Raw genomic sequence first — 10,403 nt, 5'->3', positions numbered from 1 at the left:
TATGGAGTAAAACAAGTTGGAGGTGAACAGTTTCACCCCTGACTTGTTAAAATTAAATCCATTTGCTTTAAACAGATGCCTGCGTTCCCAAAAAATATTAAAGTTGTTGATAAAATGCACTGAGTGGTCAGTACATGCTGATATAAGCCATTTATTCAGTGCAAACAACCTGCTGAATCTCTCGTCTCCTCCTCTGACGGGCGGTACAGGCCCACTGATGAATACAGCTGCATTCAGAGAGTTTACAGTATTTACAGTATTGTTGTCCAGTCCTGTTTCCTCCCGTATACAGGGGTAGAAGAGCTTCTCTGTCTCGTGGGAAGTGAAGGCCAGTCGGTTTCAGAGATTTCAGCTCGCTGTGGTCTGCCTGTGATACGTCCTCCCCCTTCCAGGAGACATGATTTATGTCTTGGTTTTGCACCAAGACAGTCCAAGGGGGGATTATCGCTTGAGGATTTATAATAATGCACAGACTCTACTTTCTTGGTCATGTTATCTGTGCTCCTTAGCTGTGTGCTAGCTTGCTCATCGCCATTGCTTTGAATCAAAGGCAAGGTTGTTTCATTTCCACACAGTCCATTTACCTCCACGTTTACTTCTAAGCGATTAATTTTTGTCTCCAGGGCCCTGTTTCAGAAAGCCGGTTTAGTGCAAACTCTGAGTAAGTATACCCTGAGTTAACAAAAACTCTGGGTTTTCGGTTTCACAAAGCGAGTTTAGATTAATTCTGAGTGAGTTACTATGACGACACACTCCGTGAAGCTAACCTGCCCCCTAACAGGTTTACTTCAACTAACCCTGACTGTCTCCGCCTCTTTGTCGGAAACCTGACTGTAGGAAGTGTCAGACATGGCGTGCCCCTTCCTTGAAGATCCAGTAGATGTTGAAGCCCAAATTCTCCGCAGAGCTCTCCGCCGGGAGAGAGTGATTAGAGCGCGTTTGGACATTTTATCATTTCCTGATGATTTTCTGTGTGAACGTTACCGTTTTTCAGCACAGTTTATAATATATTTGAATAACATCCTCAGGCCTTATATTGCTCATGTGACACATCGCGGACATTCTCTCAGTTCTGTACATATTATTTGTATTGCACTTCGTTTTTTTGCAAACGGGAGCTTTCTGTATAATATTGGTGACGCTGAGCACGTTTCCAAGGCTACCGTCTGTCGGGCAGTCAGGAATGTTACAGTTGCACTGAAACGTCTCCTGTACTCGTTTGTGGTGTTCCCCGGTCATAGACCCACAAGATTTATCAAAGAGGGATTCCACAAAATTGCAGGTATCAGGATGAACAAAACGTAATTCATGATGTGGTGATACTTGAACTACTACTTACATTTTACATTTATTTTCAGGGTTCCCAGGCGTGATTGGCTGTATAGATGGCACTCACATTCCAATCATTGCTCCTTCAGTAAATGAAGGAGATTATGTGAACAGGAAGTCTTTCCACAGCATTAATGTACAGGTACATAGTTCCCTGTAGCATTTCAAACTAACAAATTATGTCATTATAGTAATGGATGCTAATTTGTGTTCTCTGCACTGTGAAGATCATATGTGATGCTGCCAACATTATCACAAATATGGAAGCCAAGTGGCCAGGCTCTGTTCATGACTCACGAATTTTTCATGAATGTACACTGAGCACAAAATTTGGACATGGTGAGTTGAAAATACTTTAAAATATATAAAGACTAATTGCTACAGGGACATTTGAACTGAAGTGTATCCTTCTGTCTTAGGAGAGTTCACTGGCTACTTGCTTGGTGATAGGGGGTATCCATGTTTACCCTGACCCTGAACCGGGCCCACAGCAGCGATATAATCTGGCTCATTGCAGGACAAGAGCCAGAGTTGAAATGACTATCGGAATGCTTAAGGCCCGGTTCCAGTGCCTTCAAAGACTCAGGGTCACCCCAGAAAGGGCATGTGACATTATTGTGGCATGTGTGATTCTTCACAACATTGCCACAATTAGAGGAGAACACTGTCCTTCTGAACCAAACATCAGCAGTGATCCAAACCATGAACATCCTGACCCTCCCACGGACATACAAGATGGAAGAGCAGTCAGAGACACCATATGTCACAATCATTTCCTGTGACCCATCACCTCAACATGTTGAAAGAAGAATAAACAGATTTTTTGTTCAACTGGCTTTATTGGTCGCCTGTATTTCCTGTACACAAAGTATTAATAAGTATATTAGTATGTTGTTCAAACACTGAAATAATTCGTCCATCTCTGACCACTTCACCCACCCTTAACTGATGTTCCAGCAGTAAAATCTCAATCTTGGTCTTTTGGATCTGCTGCTTGAAGTGCTCCATTTCCAAGTCGCATTTTTCTATTTTCTTGATCAAATATTTCTTATACAGCTGCTTTACAGGGAGCTATGGAAACACAGGAAATAGCATTGACATCCATAGTACATGCCTAAGGTTGGTTGTAAATCAGTGCTGAACATCTTACTGAGGAAAGGTTTGTTGGAGAAGTGGCTGGACCCTCTTCCTCTGCATTTCCATCATCACTCTGTTAGAGACATAGAAAGTCCATGGTTTTATTATAGTACCACATTTTATTCAATTGTTATATTTTCCATTGTAAGATGTAAACCTCATAAAGTGTCTCTGTTGCTTCCTCCTCTGTAACAGCTGTCAATGTTTCTTCAATTTCCTGTAGTAGAGGAATTAACAACATTGCTGTTCTACTGTAAACTCATATAATCTGTGTAGTATTAAGAGTACTCACAACTGCATGTTGGTCTGGCTCAACAGGAGGCTGCACCAGATGCAGTACACCATCACCATCAACTGATAGAATATGAGGTTTATACAGGTAACTTATAACTTACAAGGAAACAAATGGCAATTAACAAACATATACCAATCACCTTACACTTCATTGTCATTATGCTCTCAAAGACAACCAAGACTGAGGGAAGGCAACATCAGTAGGAAGATAACTTCACTACAAAATAATTCATTATGGTAAAGAGTTTATCAAATGAATGAGTAGCACTGTAAAGGTGACTGTGAAGAAAGGATGTATGCACATCATGTATTATTTTGAATTTACCTCTTATGTAGGCACTTGTGTCTTGCGGGGTTATTGGCTCAGAGGATGTCCCCGCAGAGATGCCTTCAGCCACAGGGCGCCCACTGTTTTGGCTGAGGGCCAACTGCTCAGCCTCTGTGAGTGGTGGTGGTGGAGGACCCCCACCTGTTTTTCGGGCCTCCGCTTTTTTTCTGTTGGCTATAACGGGTCACATTTGAGCATACAGAGTAAGCAAATATGTACTTGTAATGTGCTCAGATAATTTCAATAAGTGCTTAAAGAAAGAAAATTAATGTAGCCTCTAACTGCAATTGATTTACATAGGACAAACAGACCAAGCACTATGGCTCATAATACAATTACACCTTACCTGTTTGGACTATATTTTTATATTTCATTTTTACTTGCTGCCAGGAACGTTTGGGGCCTGTTGGGTTGCACCTGCGCTCACATCACATCACAAAATAAAATGTATGAAATAAACACTAAAATTAAATATAATAAAATAACGTGTTTAATGGGTGGAAATCCCTAGATCAATGTTTACATTAACACTCACGCATTGACTCTGTCGGCTATGTTTTGCCATGCATGCTCCCTTTCTTTTGCACCTGAGGCTGTGTTACTTTTTTTCCGCAAAATATGCATGTTATCGGCATATGCTGCCATCAGAATTTCGGCCTCAAGCGCTGTAAAATACATTGACCGCGCCTTCTCTCCCTCCGTCTCCATGGTGCCTTGCTTAATCTGTGCTCCACTAATCAGGGCTTTATGTATCCTCGTGCGCGAGCTTAACTTGGGGTTAAAGCAACTCCGCATTGATTGAACTAATTGTTATCAGCCTTTCTGAAACCGAATATTCCGAGTTGGACAGTTCGGGGTTACTCAACCCTGAGTATCATTTTTAACTCTGAGTTTTTTAAACCGGCTTTCTGAAACAGGGCCCAGTACTGCAATCTTCTGCAGGAGGCTGCGGTAGTCATCTGTGGAGAGGGAAGGCATCTTGTTGCTAGTTAGCCTAGCGGTTAGCACCTTTCCAGTCTATTGAGGCTGTTTGGTGTCCAGACGCTGTAATCAGGCTTCAGCTGTGTCTAGGCCACAGACACGGAGCGCTGAGGATAAGGTAACTAAAAATTTTGCTGTTTTCTGTTAAGAACACTTTAGTCCTAATGATCTAAAAGTGTCCAGAAGCTCTCGCAGGTAAGCTCATACAGAAAAAAAGGGAAAAAATCAGCATAAAAATCAATAAAAATCAATAAAAGAAGCAAAGCATTTGAAGAGCAAAGAGAGGAAGCGTCCACACTCACGAAAGGGGTGGAGAAATGAATCAAAAACAGAAAACATTGAAAGTTACAACTGTATTGTGCATGATACTGGAATTAAACTGTGGTGATAGAGCCAGGTACAGATGTGTGTCACGAGTTAATCTGGCCAGAGGCTATGGCACTTGGCCAGAGGTGGCGCTAGTTGACTCGACTCCATTTTAGTGCACACAAAGTAAACTGCACACTTTAGTTGTGAGACAACAATGTAATAGGTACAATGTAAGTTGATTTACATTATTTATATTGCGGCATGCAGAGAAATCTCAACAAATAAGCTCACAGAGAGATTGCAGTTCAACCCCAAACTGGTAGGGGGAGCTCTTTATTATAACACTTCCCTGTACCACACTGTGCTTCAGAGGGTCAATAACCACAAGCCTGAACTCACTCATGGTACTACATTCTTTCATAAAATAACTGTCATTGAAATCACTACAGCAGATACACAACATTCAATGCAACAGCCAAAAGCAACGTAAACATAAACAACAAAACAAGAACATGAAAACAGCAGCACATGTCCCAAGGCATGATGGGAGAGAACCAGCCGCTCCCCCAACACGCCACAATATTTTACTATATATACACACTTTGTGCATTTTTTAAAAATAAAAAGCTCAGTGGTGGAATTTAACTCAGTTGTCTCAAATATCACATTTGTTTAATTTCAAGCTATGTATTTCTATTTCATGTCATTTATACCTGTGTGCCTGTCTCACAGACAGATATTAATATACAGTGACCACTGTGTGAAAGCTTTTGATCCTTGTATGATTCAGATAAAATGGAAGGCAAACGGATGCAGTAAAAAAAATTTAATAGATGAGAAAATTGTGCAATATAATTTAATGATGATGAAGATATCAGAGCATTAAACAGGCTGATGTTTTGGTAAGAGGTCCTAACAGGAGAGAGGTGATACAGAAACTGACATCTTTATAAAATACTGGTACACTTTAAAAACGTTCAATTTTTCACAGCTCTTTGAACTTTATTTAAATGAGCTGCGTACTTTTCCCACTGAAACAAGCACAACTCCACTGTGTTTAAACAATATTTTAACTAAATATATTCTGGATAACACAAAGCATTATCAAAGTTGTCCGTGGTTCCCTTTATTTTTCCTTCTTTCCCTGTCAGATCTTGTCCTGCAGAATAAACATCAGTGAGTGGTTCCCTGTATGCAGCTGTTATACTTTGTGTTGGAGATACTTCTGCAAGTACGCAAATATCTAGAAACAGTTTTAAATGTTTTCACCAATCCCTCAACTACACAGGACTTCTGTCCATTCTCCACCTGTTCTCCTCTCCATCTCTCAGCTGCTGCTGGCTCCTTTTTCTCCTCCTCTTCCTCACACACTGCTGAATCTGTCCTGGTGTTTCATCAGGGGTGGAGAGCCTCTGTCCTGTCTCTTCTCACCTGCAGCAGTGGAGTCTGGACATTAGCAGAAGGAAATCAACCATTTAAGTTAACAACAAAAGCAGCAGAACTTTATCAAATATCTGTTAACTTGCAGGATGAAAACAAAATTTTCTAACAGAACTGCATGGACTTTATGTATTTTAACCAGAGAGGAAAAAAAACTAAGAGAAAGGGGGAAGTGGTAAATGGACTGGTTCTTATATACTGCTTTTCTACTCTGAGCACTCAAAGCGCTCATACAACTAATTCATTCACCCATTCACTGTCCCGGCGAGTAGGATGCACCGTGTGGAGAGGAGGATCCAAGTGCAGACACTTGTGGAGGTGGGAAGGAGGTTTATTATAAAAAAAATAAAATGCAAGTAGAAAACAGCAAACAGAACTAAAGCTAAACTATACTGGGAAAAACTAAACTACTAAACATGAACACGAACAAGGGTGAGCAGAGGCACATGAAGGTTGATAGCAGGGAGAAATACAGTTGATTCAAAGATGATTCACAGACGGACCAGCAACTACAACATAAGAAGACACGACTTAAATACACACAGAAAAACACAGAGATTACACACAGGTGGGGAACACAGGTGGAAGTAATTGACGAGACGAGACAAGGGAGGCAAAAGTGAATACACTCACATAAGACACGGACCTTCACAATAAAAAAGGAAATAACAACACAAAAACGCAGACTACAAACTGAACCAAACCTGCAGGAAAAACGAGGGCACCAAAACAAAACTTAAGAACTAAACCCTGAACCAGAATAAACTGAAACATAGAATTCTAATAATGATCAACAAAGCACAAAAATCAGAATACAATACAAAATCAAACCAAAACAAAAGAACTCAAGTTACTGGGTCAAACTGATCCAGAACCGTAATAATCACACCCCATTCACACAAGCACTTTTTAAAAACTGTTTAGTGCTTACTGTCTAACATTCATACACATTCACACTCTGAATGCTTCGGAGAGCAACATGGGGTTAGCATCTAAACAGGAAACAGGATATATGATCCAGCAGAAATGTTGGGCTTTACAAAGGTGACAGGCTAAAGTTTTATGATATAAGCATGCAAAAACAGTACAGAAACAGGAGAAGGACATCTCTATTTACTGTCTGGTCTAATTATTAGTGGTTTAAACAGGATGAGAACTTGTTTAACCATAAACCTCAGCATGGTTTAGTCTGTTAGTGATGGTAAATTTGATTCTTTTTACTGAATCGAGTTTGAATGAGTCACTCACCAAAGTGGATCGGGTTTTTTGAGTCATTTGATTCACTGAGACAGTTGTCCAGAGAGTGCAAAAAATGCACATTTTCACTCAAACTTAATTTGTTTCTCTTTTCATGTATATCCTACTGCTAAGATGAGTGACTGAAAAAAAAAACCCAACTATTTTTATAGAGCAAAAAGATTAAGACTTCTAAAGAGAACATTTATTTTATTTATTTTCATTTTATTTTATTAGTACTTTCCTCAAATGTGTCGAATATGTATTTTCTCATCTAAATGTCTACTGAGCCAGGGGGCGGTAATGTGCCTTAACATTGGTTGCCAACCAAGAAGAAGAAGAAGAAGAAGAAGAAGCTGTGAGCCAGGAGGGAGGGGGTGAGTGAGTGCTGAGTGATTCGTTTATGCTACGATTCAGCACAGGAAGGGAGGGGCTGAGTAACTCAAGTGTGCTGTTAGCATGCTAGCAGAGCGATGCTACTGTGAATTGAGGAGCTATTGTCTTGATGTGAGCTTCTACTCAGGGTTTTTTCTTCCTGTTCAGAGCAGAAATGTTTATGTTAAGAAACTGGCTGTTGTTTTTTCCCCACAATTTTAATTATAAGCTAGATATATTTCTACTAATGAAATTACTTTGCTAACAGCAACAGGGATGAGTCAGAGAGCCAGTTGGGCTTGTGAATCATGATTCATGAGTCAGTAAAGTGATTCTCGAGTATTGAACAATTCATTCATGATTCGCACATCACTACAGTCTGTTTCCTCACCTCAGTTCACTTGCCAGATGTTTGGTCTCCATAAATACACTTAGCTTAAAGAGTGAATCGTCTGCTTGGAGTTTCCTAAAACATTTAAGTATGTTTGGCTTCACACCAACAAACAGACCCAGCTTTGGTAAAAACAAACAAACAAACTAAACTAATTAACCAAAGTTTGTATGACCCAAGCTGTGCTAAGTCGCGATATCACTAGCGTCATGTAAATCAGCCAAAGATTAGCTAAAATGAACTTTTTTAAGATTATTCATTATTCTAACATTTGTTTTGAATGTTTTAGTGAAATAAAACCCTGTACTTACTTTTAAAAGTTTATTTCTGGACCAGTTCGCGTCGACCATTTAAAAACAAAACAATGTCTTCAACCGCTATCACATGAACTGCATCGCCGTGGTGACGATATTTGTTTGCTGTTTTCACAGACGCCTCCTGCGCCGGAATATCACCAGGTAAACACGAGACAGTTTCCAATATTTTATTGGTCAAGAGCAACAAGACAGGCAGACTGTGTTAAAATTAACCTAACAAATGTCACATATGAAATATTCAGTGTTTATTTCCTGGTTTGTCGGTAGCAGCTCCTGAAAAGCAAGTCTACCACACATCTGTTTGACCATCACCAGTTAATCTGTAACACCAGTTAGTCTGTAACATCGGCAATATTTATTCCCTTGGTTTGTTGCTGTGTGTGAATGCCAGAAGGTGAGTTCTGATCACATTATGTTATGTAGGTTAAATGCTCTTGGGTGTATTTGATGACTTGAGTGTGTGCAAATGCTGTTTTTGCAAAGACACTATTCAAGCTACTAAGCTGTTGTGTTGCGACAACGCCGGTCTCTGTGATTCTTTTGGTCCTGGTAGAGATCACACTGAGATGTTTCCATGTTTCACACAATCCTTTTATTACCCATTATTCTTACAGATGCATCTGGAGATCAGCACACTGCATCCTATGCAGTGCTATGCTAAAGGCAGATCTAAAGAACTCCACAAAACAGTTACAGTTAAAACCTCTGGTCTCCTCCCCCCTACAGTAAACACCTCCACAATGGAAATACACTAGTACAGTGGCCAAGGGTGCTGACACCCTGACCCCCATCTCCTTTTAAGGTAGTGTCCCTTTTGCCCCTCACCCTCAGTAACTCTTGCTTCATGCCCTGGGGGTGGGTGTTGATTGTCCTCCTGTCCTGCACCTCAGTTCTTTGTTCCCATTTTCTATTTTGTATTCCCATTAACCGCCATATTGTAATATTACAAGCAATCCCAAAATATATTCTCTTTAACTCTGATCTATATTAAGGAATCTATTCTCAACAGTTGTAAACTAGTCCAAACATCTGGATATGGGGTGCCGGGCCGGCGGCGTGATCGTCGCTTCTTCCCCACGGATGGCTCCGACGGGCCGGGCAAACTTGTGATTTTTTTTCCCCACCACTGAGCGATTAAAACTGATTTTTCGGTTTCTCCACCTGCTGAATCTCACTTTAACCTCTGACTGTGCTCATTTTCCTGTTAAGAGGCAAAGGCACTTTGTACAACAATGGCATTAGAAAAATTGCGATTTAAAAAAAAAATTATTTCTTTTTCTTCTGACTCAAGTTGAGTACGATTAGAATTATTACATTACTATAGCACAAGGTTCAGTTAGGTTTATAAAAAAATAGGTGGGAGAAACGTCCTGCTTTTTACTTTTTTGACTTTGAGTACATTTCAAAGCCTATACTTAATTACTTTTACTTGAGTAAAAAAGATGAACCAGTACTTCAACTTTTACTGTAGTAAAAGTTTTTTTAACACTAGTGTCTGTACTTCTGCTTGAGTACAGAATGTCTAGACTTTTGCCACCTTTGACTGGTTCTCACATAACTGTATTTAGCAACGTTCCTGTTAAAAATGATTGTAGAAGTTGTGATCAACTCGACTGTAACAACAGAAAAATATTTTTAAAGAAGGAGTCAGGGTTTCTTTTTATTATTCGTGTCAAACATTTGTCACATTTTTGTGGACCTGAATGTGTTTGAAAACACTTCAATTTGTTTACTGACTCATATACAAACTACTACACCTACTGCACCCTCTCACCTTTGATGGTGTTTGAGGGAGAGAAACAATTGAAATGAACATAAACTTAAATGCAACATAAGCATCATGTCAGTGGCTGCCTTATCTGTATGTTTAGGATCATTATCGTCCTGCATTGACTAAAACTGAAGCACAGTTTGTTAACTTCGGTGAGAAATCTGACATTTCTAAAGTGAAGTTTATTTATATAGAAGAAAGTGTTAACAAGCTGAAAAGTTGGAGTGAGCAGAAAATAAAGGGTTAAACACACAGTATCGCTCTCAAACCGCTCCTCTTCCTGGAGTGAAGCACAGCCTGATAACCCTCCCTTTTCTTCCTGCTCTTAAACACAGCACCTCCTCTCTGTCCACGTGTTTCCTCGTTCCCTCCCCCTCAGAGCTGCACTTTGAAGATGGGTGTAACCAACATGTGGTGACGTATAAAAGCTCACACAGGCTCCATTCACTGCAGAAACATGTTGTTGAGATCAGAGCTCAGACTAGTTTCAGTTAT

At 40.0% G+C, this 10,403-nt stretch overlaps 1 long non-coding RNA gene across 1 annotated transcript; it reads right to left on the bottom strand.

Annotated features, from left to right (window-relative positions):
• Positions 1 to 2,358: 2,358 nt before the first annotated feature.
• Positions 2,359 to 3,121, bottom strand: LOC134624628 (uncharacterized). The gene is made up of 5 exons (XR_010093594.1): positions 3,086 to 3,121; positions 2,759 to 2,820; positions 2,624 to 2,683; positions 2,480 to 2,539; positions 2,359 to 2,400 (listed from the first exon to the last, which is right to left on the bottom strand). It is a non-coding gene; the product is annotated as an uncharacterized LOC134624628 (long non-coding RNA).
• Positions 3,122 to 10,403: the final 7,282 nt, after the last annotated feature.

This window comes from Pelmatolapia mariae, linkage group LG3_W (genome assembly GCF_036321145.2).
Source record: "Pelmatolapia mariae isolate MD_Pm_ZW linkage group LG3_W, Pm_UMD_F_2, whole genome shotgun sequence".
Classification (NCBI taxonomy): Eukaryota; Metazoa; Chordata; class Actinopteri; order Cichliformes; family Cichlidae; genus Pelmatolapia; species Pelmatolapia mariae.
The sequence above is the reverse complement of the archived record's forward strand: the minus strand, read 5'-3'. Positions and strand labels throughout refer to the sequence as shown.